General features: G+C 42.9%; 1 protein-coding gene across 2 annotated transcripts in view; it reads left to right on the top strand.

Annotated features, from left to right (window-relative positions):
* The first annotated feature begins 1502 nt into the window (after nucleotides 1-1502).
* Nucleotides 1503-14594, top strand: part of Brdt (bromodomain testis associated) — a 61319-nt gene continuing 48227 nt past the window's right edge. The window contains exon 1 of one of the 2 annotated variants that reach the window (XM_028782384.1): nucleotides 1503-1619. The gene's annotated coding sequence lies outside the window, so the exon portion shown is untranslated. Of the gene's footprint in view, nucleotides 1675-14594 lie in introns of both variants that reach the window. The other variant, XM_028782383.1, reaches the window with a different exon arrangement.

The raw sequence follows: 14594 nt of genomic DNA, 5'->3' as shown, positions 1-14594 counted from the left end.
GTAAAGTGCATAAGTTAAAAAAAAAATAAAAAAGAAAAATAGAAAAATGAACACTTTCTAATTCTATGTCTGAAGTAAGCCATTTTGTGTGTGTTTTGACGAGAAGAGCCTTCCGAGGGGACAGCTACATGTGTGGAAATCTGTAGCTTCTAGCAGGAAGGCTGCCCTGATTCCTTTGAAAGCACAGTCTTGAGGTGTTTCGTCCACACTGAATACAATGTCTAGCTGCTGCTGCTGCTCAGATGGTTTTTCTTGGCAAGTTAAGGCATCTCAGCTGTTCTCGCCTTTCTCTTTGGTGCATCTAGGGCTATTAACTCGGCCTGAGACATACGCCTTTAATCCCAGCAAGCAGGAACCGGCAGGCAGCAGGCAGGCAGTTCTCTGAGTTCACGCCCGGATCTACACAGCCAGTTTAAGGTCAGCCAGGGCTCCAGTGAGACACAGTCTCAAAACAATAAATGGAAACATTGCAATAGGATTAGAAACAAACAAACAAAAACCCCACTGTGCTAAACACACCCTTAGGCTAGTTACGTTTAAAGTGCCCACAAGCCCCAAGACATCAGGAAGTAGTTACTAAAGCGCAAAATCCTAAATCACTTTGTGCAGCTGTGCTAAGGGTTTTGTTTGTTTGTTTGTTTGTTTTGTTTTTTTAAAAACCAGTAAGTAACCCGGGTGTGGTGATCCACGCCTTTAGTCCCAGCACTCGGCAGGCAGATTTGTGTGAGTTAGCGAGTTAGCATAGCCCTGAAGAGCCAGGGCTACAACAGAGAAACCCTGTCTCAAAAAACCTCAAAGAACAAAACAGTGTCTATTATCAACTTGAGACTAGAGACAGGAGCTGTGCAAAAGGCTGAAAAAAAAAAAAAGACAAATGTCACGAGACTAAACTCAAGAGCGCCCAAAGTAACAGCGCAGGGTCAGACCATGATGAGAAAGCAGCTTCAAAAGCAAAACTTCTTGGACCAAGGAGATGGCTCATGGGTTAAAGGTATGGCCGCATCTATGACCAGAGCCCTTGGGACCTATATGGTTGGAAAGTGAGAACCAAGAACCGATTCTCGGAGGTAATCCTCTGCGCGGAAAGCATACAGAATAAAAACATAATGACATCATTTGGTTTGAAAAACAAAGCACAAGAAAGTCCTCGGCCTGGAGTTGTGTACAGGCCTGCCTTTAAGCCCATCTGAGGATTCTCCAAGGTCACCGCAGGCTACCTGAGACCATCTCCAGATTAAAACAAACAAACAAACAAACAAAACAAGTAAATGAATAATAACTGCAAAACCTAAACCAAGCAAGCAAGCAAACATTAAACCTCTCACAGCGCCACTGTACTTGCAGGCCCATAGCTTCCCAGGGTGGAGCGAATACACCCAGCCAACGCCTTACCTTCCAAGCCTCACAGCTACAGAACCAAGGCACACCTCTGCCGGGTTTGAGGCGCAGGCACAGTCACGTGGCAGACTCCGGCCAATCAGCAAGCTGCTCGCGGATGAGTCCCATAAAGGCGCCAGTCGCTGGCTGCTGACACCGGTGGAGAACCGGGAGCGACGGCCCTGCACTACTTCATCTAGTGCAAACCGAAAGGGTGATTGGATAAGGTCCCTTCCTAAGAGGTACTGCCATTGCTACAGAGGCTCGGCCCCGGGGCTGCCCCAGGCGGCTCTTTGGGTGAGAATAACCGTTGTTGTTGTTGTTGTTGTTGTTGTTGTTGTTTTTGCCTCTCCCCTCCCCCATGAGCGCTGGGCCGCAGGGAGGGCAGTTGGGAGGCCATTGCCCAACCGAGTGCGTGCCGCCTGGAGCCCTGGTGAGCTGGGAGCCGCGGTCCTTTGGTCTTGACCAGCTGCGAACTTGTGGTCCCAGGGGACCACTTTCTCCACCTTTTCCAGCTTCTAGTCCTTAGCCTTCCTACCAAAGGCTTGGAAGGAGGTTGGCACAAAGTCCAGGGTATAACGGTTTTCTTCGTGGTTGGAGGGTTGGGCCATTTTCTGTACTGCGGTTTGAGAGGGCGGGAGAATATTTAGAGCGCCTTTGTTGTATCTGTTTTGTTTGTGGATATTGAGGACAGGGACATCCTGGACTATGGTTCAGTCTCCTACCCTTATGGAGTGCCTCGGGATATACCAAACCTTCTGCTGTGTGCTGTGGGTCAGAGTGTGCCCTACCTCCAAGCACTGACCTGTGCATAGACAAGAGTGCCTGTAGACCCACGGGAAGGAGGAGGTATGTGGAAAGAAACGAGGGAGGTGTCTCACAAGAGACAACCCAATCTCCAAGAGCAGATGGCAATTGGATTTAAGAGTGATAATGGCAGTTCTGGTATAGAAGTGATTGAAAGGTCAATACATAGAGTGAGGTGGATCCGGGATACTTGTTTGACTCAGTAGTCCAGACTGGCCTTGCTTGCCTTGGCCTCACCGGTTCGGGGATTACAGATGTTTACTACAACCCCTGGCAAGGTTTTCTGAGTTTTAAAAGAAACTGTGTGTGTGTGTGTGTATACACACTCATGTGCCTGTTATGTAAGTGCTGGGTCTGCACAGCTCTCTGGCCTGCCGGTCCTCAGGATTGTCTAACCTAATGGCACTTTTAACCACTGAGACAGATCTCTAACCCAAGAATTGCTCATTTCTGAGTGGCTGGTATAATATTGGGTTGATGGCGTAGCAAGAGCTAAGTCTCACACTGAGTAAGGTGACAGTTTATTAAAGGATCTCTATGTATCCCAAAGGTTAGGTTGTTGAAAAGTTTGGTCTTAAGCAAGTGTTTGAACAAAAAATGGGAACATCACTGTTGTATGAGCTCATAAGGTGGGGAGTGACGAGCAGTCAAACAGAACCTAGTGGTGTGTAGGATAGAGGATAGGAGTCTGTATAAAAGCACTTAATATCCCGGGGTGGCTGAGGTTGGCATAAAGCGAAGGGATAGATGGGGATAAGGGGAGTGAGCGGGTGTGGTGCCCAATACCTATAATCTCAACATTTGGGAGGTCCGGGTAGGAGGATCAGGAATCCTAGGTCATCCTTGGCTGCAGAGGGAGTTTGAGGTCAGCCTGGATTACATAAGAACCCATCAGAGGGGGAGAAAGAGACTGAGAGACAGGAAAGAAGGAAGGGAGGGAGGGAGAGAGGGAGGAAGAAAGGGAGAGAGAAAAAGAAAAAGGGAGGGATTAAGAATGAGCCCAGAGAGAAAAGTTGGCACGGTAGATACTGTCAGGAAGGAGGTAACTGACGCCTCTCTGGTCCCCCAATGCCCTGTTTGTACTGCTGAAGCAGTACTTATGTTTGTCAAGTGGTATTGACAAGGATCTGAAAGAAGTCTCCAACCTCAGCTGTAACATTGGTCGTGACATCCTTCTACGTGCTTCATAAACATTTCATAGATGAACAAATAGAATTTGGAAGATGGTGTCCTGGGAAACAGACAAGAGTTTTAGGAGTGTCACAATAATAGTCTAGTGACAGACTGCCAAGCAGTCTGGTCAGGTAAAGTCCAGCACGAGTCCATTGGACTTGAGAACTGAGCATGGTGAGTGCTAGTGTAGGGGAGTTGTAAGGGGTGAGGAGGAAGCCAGGTGCGAAGCAGGTAATGCCCACGATGCAGACTTTGGGGTGTTCTGTGTGAGAGACTTCGGGGTGTTCTGTGTGAGATCCACAGACCAATGTTGAGGCTCCAAAGAGGTAATAGGATTATGAGAAGACATTGTTTTAAGGAAGAGTTGGGATAATTCATGGTGTTTCAAGTCCTGAGTATGAAGAGACATTAATGATATCATAACCTCTAATCATTGAGTCTTAAAAAACACCAAAAGAAGTCTGCTTTGTTTTGAAACAGGTCTGCTCTGTAGTCCAGACTGTCCTCAAACCTGTGGGCTTCCTGCTTCAGCCTCCTAGTGCTGGGATCACTGGTCTATGTCAGACTTCACAAAGTATGTGAAGAGAAACTGGCATAGATACGTTGAAGATACAGAGAAGAGGGAGCAAGGATCATGGTGGGGGAGGGGCATATCCCAGCATCTCAGCTTTTGTCTTGTCATCTACATAGTCCAAGTGTAATTGAGTCACAAAAATTTGAAAAAGAACTCTCAATGTTTTAACTATGACAGCTACCCTTGGCTGCGTTCCTGGTGGGAACTAAGATATTGACAGGCCGTTTCCTCACATGTGTGGAAGGAATGAAGGGAACATTACCTGTTTGTCATAACTAAAGTCTGATGTAATTCTGGAGAATCCCTTTCTCTGAGATTTCACTTGTTGTACACCTCCTACACCTCCAGTGTGGTCTCTGGAACAAACCCAGAGCCGTATATATGCCAGACCTATGTCCTTCACGCCCAGCCACCTACTCTTAAAGGAGACAGGCTCTGCCAATTCCCGGGCTGCAGATGTGTCCCTGCCCTGGATTCCTGATGAGCTGGGCATTGAGGGATTTGCTTTGAAATGGGAAAATCTTTGCCTCTTAACCCTCCAAACAGTGGTGGGCTTTTCCTTGCTGGCTACATCCAGAACTTCTTTCAGCTGCATGCACATTTTAAAGCAGAATGTGTAATGCATTCAGGGATGACTTTGAAATAGCCAAGGGCTCTCTTCCACAGAAATATAAATGTTTAGGCTTGTTTATGGTTTTAAAAATGTCATAACAACCAGTACAAAGCAAACACCTATCAAAACTTAAAACCATCAACCCAGAAATTCTGTTTGTTTGAAACAGGCTCTGTTTAGCTCAGTCTGAAACAGGCTCTGTTTAGCTCAGTCTGTTCTTAAACTTCCCTGTAGCTGAGAATGTCTTTGAATTAACCCTTGCTGTACTTCCCCAGTGTTAGATCACAGGTTTACAACACAGGGTAAACTAATGGGATTGGTTTCTTTCACATATACATTAAATTTTCTTTATATGGTTTTGTAAAGATTTATCTTTATTTTTCTTACATTATGTGTCTGTCTGTGTATGTTGGTATGTGTACATAAGGGCAGGTGCCCGTGGAGCTATCAGATATCCCAGAACTAGAGTTGTAGGAGGGTGTGAGTGGCCCTATAAGGATGCTGGGAATCAAATGTAGGTCCTGTATTAGAACAGTAAATGCTCTGAATGATAAGCTCTCTCTTCAGCACTTGTTTTTATTTTTGTTTTGTTTTCAATCCTGTGGATTCAACCCACACTGTCCTGTTTACTAGGCAAGTGCTCTACTACTGTGCTATGGCCCCAGCCCTCTGTCTTTCCATGGCTTGATAGCTTATTTGTTGTGAGCACTGTATAACAGTCCTACACATGGACACACTACAGTTTACCATTTATGTCAGCACTATATAACAGTCCTATATATGGACACACTAAAGTTGATCATTCATGTGCTGCAGATGTTCTTGATTGCTTCCAACATTTGAGAGTTGTGAGTAAAAGAATCATAAATATCTATGTGTGATTTTGTGGCTGGCCTTGAACTTTCTCTGTAGCTGGGGGTGACCTTGAACACCTGACCCTTCTGCCTGTAGGTCTGTGCTGCCAAGACTTGAACCAGTGTCTTGTATGTGAGAGGCAAACACTCTACCATTGAGCTACACTTGCAGGCTATGGAAAGGTTTTTGTTGTTGTTGTTGTTGTTGTTGTTTTGGTTTGGTTTGGTTTGGTTTGGTTTGTGGTGTTTTGTTTTGTTTTGTTTTGTTGGTTTTTCGAGACAGGGTTTCTCTGTGTAGTCCTGGCTGTCCTGGAACTCACTCTGTAGACCAGGCTGGCCTCGAACTCAGAAATCCGCCTGTCACTGCCTATTGGAAAGGTATTTTTAAATTTTTTTTCAATAAAACAACCTTTATTATAAAAACATCACACATAGAAATTAACCAGACCCGAAATTTATACATGTCAATAAACTTCTATACAGTTAGAAGAGCCATTCTGAAGCCAAAGAGCTCATGTTGGATTTTACACTTTCATTCTTGAACGTATTTTTATACACTTTTCCTCCACCAAAATTAACAACAAAGTACTTGTGACAGAGAAGTATAAAAGCAATTACTTCCCATCCTCCTTCATAACGTGTGTTCTTCACCTTCGTCCAGTCCTTCCTTGACCTCTAATGGGCTTCCTTGCCTCTCTTACGTGTCATACTGCTCCCACATGAACATGTATTGCATTCTACATAGGAAGGTTAATATGAGAGTTTTTTCTTTTTGAGATTATGTGGCTTTATTGATGTTATAAAATAATCCATCTATTTTCCTGTAAGTTTTGTGATTACATTTTTCTTTTTATAACTAAGTAGTATTTCATTTTAATATACATGCCAAATTTTCATTATTTGTTCAGTAGTTAATGTTCAGTAGTTACATAACTAGGATGGTTCCATTTTCTTGCTACAGTGAATAAAGCAGCAGTAAACATGGAGGTTCAAGCATCTTTGTGGTAAGGTGTGGAAAGCTGTATTATTACTTTGTAGGTTCAGTTCTTGCTGAGCTTGTTTAGATTTCACATTTGAGAGAGGCCATAGAGTATTTATCTCCCATATCTCTTACTGCACTTTGTACGTCATCTTCCAGGCTCATCCGTGTTGTTGAAATGGCGAGATTCCTCTGCTGGGCAGCTAAATGTTTTTGGTGCATGCATGTATGCGTGTGTGTGTGTGTGTGCTATAATTTACATTTTTACCAAAAGTATACAAGAATCCTTTTCAGGTTCTTGCAACATGTTATTGCTTGTCTTTTCTGACAGCCATCCTAACAGGTGTGAGTTAATATCTCCATGCTGTTTATGGGTTTAGAGGTACTCAGCAACTTCTTACATCTATCTATCTGTCTGTCTGTCTATCATCTATCTATCTATCTACCTATTTATCTAGTTTATTTATTTTAATACTATTTCTGCATTTTTAACCTACTCTTATCTTTTATATGCCCTGTCTTTTAAAATACATATAGATGCACATACCTATACATAAATAAATATATGCACATGCATGCAAATTCTCTCTGAGGCCAGAGGGATTCCAGATCCTTTGAAGCTGGAGTTACAGGTAATTGTGAGCCAGCTGTTGCTGGGAAGCAAACTCTGGACCTTGGAACCAAACTCTGAACTTCTGGAAGAGCAGCCACGGCTCTTAACCCCTGAGCTATCTCTCTAGCCCCTTGTGCATCTTTTTTGGAGAGAGACCTCTTGCCAATGTTTGAATCAGGTTGCTCTTGCATATGGGGTCCTTCTGTGGTTTGGACACTGGCCCCTCAGCAGGTATGTGAAGACTTATAGCTGCCTTCTCACATTTGGTAGGCTCTCCTTTCATCTCAGTGATTCTTTCTTCCTTGAGTATACAGAATCTTTTTAGTTCTCTTCACTGAATTATCTATGCTTTTGTTGTCTGTGCTGTCTGTATTTAAAGCTCAGTCACTAGGCTGTTTTCTGTTTTCACATGTGGTATGAAACAGATCCACTTTGCTCTTTCCTGTGAACTCGAAGTTTTCCTAACAGGTTTCTGCATGGATTAGTTCTGGGATTCTATTCTGATGCACTGTCTGTTCATCTGTTTTTGAGACAGGGTCTCATTGTACCTCTGGCTGGCCTGGAGCTCACAGAGATCCACCTGCCTCTGCCTCTCCAGTGCTGGCCTTAAAGGTTTGTGCCACCATTCCTAACTCAGTGAGTTTGAGGTGTTTTTTTTTTTTTTAAATTTTTTTCATGTGTTTGTTTTTGTTTTATATGAGACGGGATCTCATGTAACTCGGTTTGGTTTTGATCCCAGTGAGTAGCAAAGGATGACTTCCTGACCTCCTGACCTCCTGACCTCCTGACCTCCTGACCTCCTGCCTCTGCTTGAATGTTGGGATTAGAGGCCCTCCATCCAGGTCAGGCTCATGCTCTGTTTGTGACAGTATCAAACTATTCTGCTTCCCATGGCTTTGTGGCATAGTTTAAAGTTAGCTTTACTCTTTTGTTCTTTACATTGTCTTGGCCATCTGCCATCTTTTGTAGTTTATATTGATTTTAGGTTTTTCATGTGTCTATGAAGTGTCACTGGAATTTTCATAGAGATTGCATTGACTCTGTATTTCATTTGGTCAAAGGAAGATTTTTTCCAGCCAGTTTTGTTTTCTCACCACAGCGTTGCTCCCAGTGTGACTTCTTGGTTGGCTAGTGCTGAGGGCTTTGCAGAGCATGGCTGGTTGGCTAGTGCTGAGGGCTTTGCTGCATGTGACTTTCCAGGCACATGTGCTCCTTGTCCTTAGAAGTTTTAAAAATTGGTTTTGGAGTATTAATTTTAATTAACCTTCCCTGAGTCTGATTAATGACAGTAAAGACATGGGCAAATATATTTAAAGACAGCTCTGATCTTGGAAAGTACGGACACTGAGCAGCATGGGCCAGCTGTTTCAAATGTTCTCCATTTCAGTTTACTTTATGTATGCGTGCGGTATTTTGTCTGTCTGTGTGTCTGTGCCCCACGTGTATGCAGTGCCCTCAGGGGCAATGGGTTTCCTGGAGATGGAGTTACAGATGGTTGTTAGCTACAAAGTGTGGCCTAAGAATCAATCACTCTGCAAGAACAGTGCTTTGAACTGCTGAGCCATATCTCCAACCCCTAGCTCCTTCTTCTTGCCAGAAAAGACCCTTAATCTTAGCCAAGGCTATGCTATTCCTCATTGCTGAGTCCTAGGGAAAGAAGAAGGAACTTCAGGAACATTTTAACAACACACTTGGCCCATTCAATGCATGTGGGATGGGGCATCTTTCCATTTGATTGTATCTTCAATGTTTTAAAATTTTTATTTTATGTGTATGAATCTTTTGGCTATATGTATGTTAGTGTATTATATGCATGCAGTGTTCTCATGAGTCAGAAGACAGTGTAGGAGTCCTTGGAACTGGAGTTACAGATGGTTGTGAGCCTCCATGTGGATGCCAGGAGCTAAACTTTTGTCCTCTGGAAGAATAGCAAGTTAACCAGTGAGCCACCTCTGTAGACTCTCTTCAATTTTTTTTCTAAGATTCTCTTTAGTTGTTTTATGACTTTTAAACTCAATTTATTAAATTAGATATTTCTTTGTTTATTGGGTGTGGCCCACATGCCCTCCCCAATGTGGAGGTCAGAACAGGAATTGAATAGTCAGTTCTCTGCTTCCACCACTCGCGTCCCAAGGAGAACTCACGTGGTCAGTTTTGGCTCAAGCGCCTTTACTGACATGAGCCATTGAACGAGGTCTGTCTCCCGTCTGCATTTCCTTCCAGTTCCAGCGACAGACACGTCACTTCCTGGTTACGTCCGTTCACAAGAACTTTATTACGTTTGCACTACTATACAAGCGCTCCGCCACTGAGCTGCACTTTCACCCTTTAAAAAAATGCTATTGTAGGTACTATAAAGATAGTTCAGTGGTTAGGAGTGTATATGCACTGCTTTTTCTGGGGGTTGTAACCCCAGTTCCAGGAGCATCTGATACTTCTGACCTCTGTGACCACACTTGCATTTATGTGATGTACCCCCCCCACACACACAAATACACACACACATGCATACACACAAATACACACACATGCACATACACGAATATACACACATGCATACACAACAAATACACACACATGCACATACACGAATATACACACATGCACACACACACACCTAAAATAATAAAAATAAATCTTTTAAATGCAATTGTAAATGGAATCAATTTCCTTTTTTTTTTTTTCTTGGTTTTTCAAGACAGGGTTTCTCTGTGTAGCCCTGGCTGTCCTCTGTAGACCAGGCTGGCCTCAAACTCAGAAATCCTCCTGCCTCTGCCTCCCAAGTGCTGGGATTAAAGGCGTGTGCCACCACTGCCCGGCTGGAATCAGTTTCTTAATTTATTTGTGGTGGTAGTTTATTTGGGCCTGGGCTTTAGCCCAGAGTCCGGAACACATTAATCATGTGCACCCCCACCAAGCAGCAGCCCCAGCGCTACCTTACTACTCTCCCTCCTCCCTCCTTACTACTCTCCCTCCTCCCTCCTTACCCTTCCTTTATTCCTTCCTTTCTGGTATAATTTCTTAGGCTATGATTCCTGAGTGGGTTATTTTAAATTTTCTTGATTTATTATTGAAAATGCATTTTCTCATACAATATTTTTGATTACAGTTGTCTCCACAACTCCTTTCAGATCCTCCACACATCCCCACACACCAAATCCACACGTTCTTTCTCACTTTCATTAGAAAACAGAAAAGCATATAATAATGATAATCAGACAAGCCAGAGTAGGACAAAACAAAGAAGCAGGGGGAAAAAGAGCCAAAGAAAAAGCACAAGAAACAAACACAGATGCTGAGACAAAAACACAGACAACCCAAAAAAATAAAATCATAAACCATAGTATGGAAGCAAAGGATCAATACGGTTAAAAAAAAATTGCCCAGGCAGAGATATGAGTCAAATAAAACCTCCAAAGTACTATTGAGTTCATTTTGTGTTGGCCATCTACTGCTGGGCATCAGGTCTACCCTTCAGAATGGATTGAATTTTACTCCCATGGAGAGAACTAAATTTTCCTTTGTGGGTGGTTATAAGTTGGATATAGCTTCTGGTTTAGGGATAGGGGCTTGTGCCTGCTTCCTCTGTCAGCACAGGGACCCCATCTGGCTAAGACCTGTGCAGACCCTGTTAGTGATGTCACAGTTCTATTTCTGTCAGTCCTGTTGGGTCTGGAAGGCCGTGTTCCCTTGGTGTCTTCCTTTCACTCTGGTTCCCACTGGCTCCATAGTTTCCTAAGCCCAGAGATGAGAGGCTGAGTTCCAAGATGTCTCGCTCTCTGCACATTGTGCACTGTGGGTATTTGTTTGTTCCGATCTACTGCAGGAAGAGGCTTCTCTGATGATGGCCGAATGAGGCCCTGATCTATGGGTACAGTAAAATGTCCTTAGGTGTCATTGCAGTGCTGTGTTCCTGTAGCAGAGCAGTGGTGTTTGGTTTTACCCTAGGTCCATGGCCTGTCTAGTGTCAGGTTCTTGGTCATCAGTAGTGTCAAGTGTGGGTTACCTCTCATGGAGTGGGCCTTCAGTCCAACCAGGCAGTGGTTTGTTATGTCCACAAGCTTGGTGCCACTAGTGCATGTCTTGACAGTCAGGCCACAGTTGCAGACCTCAGGGGTTGCAGCTGGTTGTGTGCAGACTGTCTTCCAGTACCATGAACATGAGTGAATGGGGTGAAGGCTGTGGTTAGGCTCCAGCTTGACCTCTGCCCCGTTTTCAGTGAGTTCTACAAGTGTTGTTGGCAACAGGACTGTGCCATCTTTAAGAAACTTCTACTGTCTTGTGTCTCCACACAACTCCTCAAATGGCCCTTAGCTTTAGTTGTTCCCACCCTATTTGATCCTCCTGTCCCTGCCCTCTGCTCCCACTACCCATCCATAGCTGTCTATTCTGTTTCCCTTCCTAGAGGGCTCCTTCCCTTCCCTCAGCCCTTTACTCTGTAACTCACCTCTGTAGTTATATGGATTGTGCCCTGTTTACTGAAGGCTTACAACTAAGAGCCTCCTATAAGTGAATACATACCACATGTACTGCATTTGTCTCTTTGCATCTGGGTTACCTCACTTGTAATGATTTTTTTCTATCTATCTCTATCCATTTTCCTGTGGTTTTCATGATTTTTTTTTGGGGGGGGTGTTTTTTTTTTTTTTTTTTCTTTTCGAGACAGGGTTTCTCTGTATAGATCTGGCTGTCCTGGAACTCACTCTGTAGACCAGGCTGGCCTCGAACTCAGAAATCCGCCTGCCTCTGCCTCCCAAGTGCTGGGATTAAAGGCGTGCACCACCACTGCCCGGCATGATTTCATTTTTTTAATAGCTGAGTAATATTCCATTGTGTACATGTACTACAATTTTAATCCATTCATCCATTGACAGACATCTGTTGCTATTTCCAATTCTTGGCTATTATAAACACAGTATCTATGAGCATTGTTTATAGTAAATGTTTCTGCAGTAGGATGTAGAGTCCTTTGGGTATATGTCAAAAAGTGGTAGAGCTGGATCTTGAGGTAGAGTCATTCCTTGCTGCCTGAGGAGCAGCCACACTGATTTCCATAGTGGCTGGACAAATTAGTATTTCAGCACCCTTGCTCCACATGCTTGCCAGTATGAGCTGTCATTTTTTTTTTTTGATGTTGGTTATTCTGATGGGTATAAGATAAAATATCAGAAGAGTTTTGATTTAATTTCCTTGATGACTAAGGATGTTGGTAATTTCTTTAAGTGCTTCTCAGACATTTGTATTTCTTCTTTTGAGAATTCCCTGTTTAGATCTGTATTCCATTTTTTAAATTTGATGGTTTCTTGATGTCCAGTTGTTTCAATTCTTTATTTTAGATATTAGCCCTTTATCAGATGTATAGTAGTTGATAAAAATCTTTCCTAGTCTATGGGCTGCCCCTTTGTTCCAGTGATGGTATCTTTTACCATACAGAAGCCTCACGATTTCATGAGGGTCCATGTTTTAATTGCTGTTCTTAGTGCCTGCGCTGAAGGTGTTCTGTTCAGGAAGTCTTTTCCTGTGTAGTGAGTTCCAGTGTATTCTCCACTTTCTCTTTGATCAATGTATATCAAACCTAATGTTGAGGTCCTTGATCCATTTGGAGTTGAGTTTTGTGCAGGATGATGAATATGGATCTATTTGGAATCTTCCACATGCAGCCATGCAGTTTGACAAACACCATTTTTGGGGGGAAGATACAGTCCTTTTGTCCAGTATGTATTTTTGGCTTCTTTGACAAAAATCAGGTGTCCATAGTGCATGGACTTCTATCAGAATCTTCAACTTGATTCCACTGACTTTATGCCTTTACTGTCCTGTTTTTATTACTCTTGTTCTATAGTGCAACTTGAAATCTGGAATGGTGATGGATACCTCTAGTCGTTTTTTTATTACTCAGGATTTTTTTTTTTTTTTTAGCTATCGTGTGTGTGTGTGTGTGTGTGTGTGTGTGTGTGTGTGTGTGTGTGTGTGTGTTTCTACATGAAGCAGAAAATTGTCCTTTCAAGTTCTGTGAAGAATTGTGTTGAAATTTTGATGGGGATTGCATTGAACCTGTAGATTGCTTTTGGTAAGATGACCATTTTCACTGTATTAATTCTACCAACCCATGAGCATGGGAGATCTTTCCATCTTCTGATACCTTCTTTAATGTCTTTCTTCAATGTCTTAAGTTTGGTATTACATAAGTATTTAATTTGTTTGGTTAGTGTTGCCCCAAGATAATTTTTGTGGCTATTGTGAAAGGTTTTGGTTTCCCTGATTTCTTTCTCAGGCCAGTTGTCATTTGTGTATAGGAGGCTACTGATTTTCATGTGTTGATTTTGTATTTTGCTACTTTGCTAAGAGTGTTGATTGGCTGTTCCTGCTGGGATTTTTAGGATCATTTATGTATAAAATCATATTATTCACAAATAAGCATACTTTGATTTCCTCTCTTCCTGTTTGTCCCCCCCTGGCCTCCTTCCATTGTCTTGTTGCTCTAGCTAAGACTTCAGGTACCGTACTGAAGGTACACAGACAACAGACAACCTCGTCTTGTTCCTGATTTTGGTAGAGCTGCTTTGAGTCTAAGTCCCTTTGGCTTGACTCTGGCTGTACACTTGCTGTAAATCTCCTCTATTATGTCGAGGTATGTCCCTTGTATTCCCAGTCTCTCCTTCTTTCCTTTTTTGAAATTCTTGGAACTGAAAGTGTTTTGAATTTCACAATTGGAAATATTTGCATATAATATAATGAGATATCTTCAGCTAGCAAATTCATTTATGTTCCATGTATGAGCAATGTATATACATACACACAAATATAGTTTTATACAGTATTTTTAGTGTGTTTGTATTTTTACTACATTCTGTTCCATGAAGTCAGACACAAGAGTTTTCCAGGCATAGTATCAGGTTGAGGCTCAAACTGTCTAGATTCTGGAACATTTCAGATGTTTGGTCTCTTCATTGATGCTCAGCCTGAGGCAGTGAGTGCAGAGTAGAATCATGGGTAATGTGTGGGCTGGACCTGGAGAGGACAGGGTTTTGTGCCTTTTTAGAATGTGACTGTAAATCTAGGTGGGAAGAGCATCTCAGGCCTGACTGTGTTGTCTCAGAGGCCGAACAGCCAAGAAATTAATGAAGGCCATGACTAGTCCAAAGAGACAAGAGTGGGGAAAGAAAATGATGCTGAAGGATCAATAATCCTGGCCCTGGAAGTCTTGGGAACAGTTTAGAAACTGAGACACAAGTGCATGTGTGTGTGTGTGTACGTGTGTGTGTGTACACGCACATGTGCACACTCGAGTGTGGAGACCAGAGGGAAACCTTGGGTGCAATCCTTATGAATGCTATCTACCTTGAGAAAGGATCCCTCATTGGCCTGGAGATCCCAATTAGGCTAGAGCAGGTGTGCAGAGAGCCTCTGGAGTCTTGCTTTGTTCACTTCCCCAGCACTAAGATTACAAACAGGCTCCTTCCACCTCTCCTGCTTTTTAATGAGGGCATTTGTATGGCAAAGCATTTAACTGAGCTATCTCCCCAGACCCTGCAATTTAATTTCTTCCTTTCTAATGATTCTTTAAATTTTATTTTATTTTTATTTATGTATGTGTCTAAATA

The sequence above is a fragment of the Grammomys surdaster genome, unplaced genomic scaffold, assembly GCF_004785775.1.
Source record: "Grammomys surdaster isolate TR1022 unplaced genomic scaffold, NIH_TR_1.0 751, whole genome shotgun sequence".
Lineage (NCBI taxonomy): Eukaryota > Metazoa > Chordata > Mammalia > Rodentia > Muridae > Grammomys > Grammomys surdaster.
The sequence above is the reverse complement of the archived record's forward strand: the minus strand, read 5'-3'. Positions and strand labels throughout refer to the sequence as shown.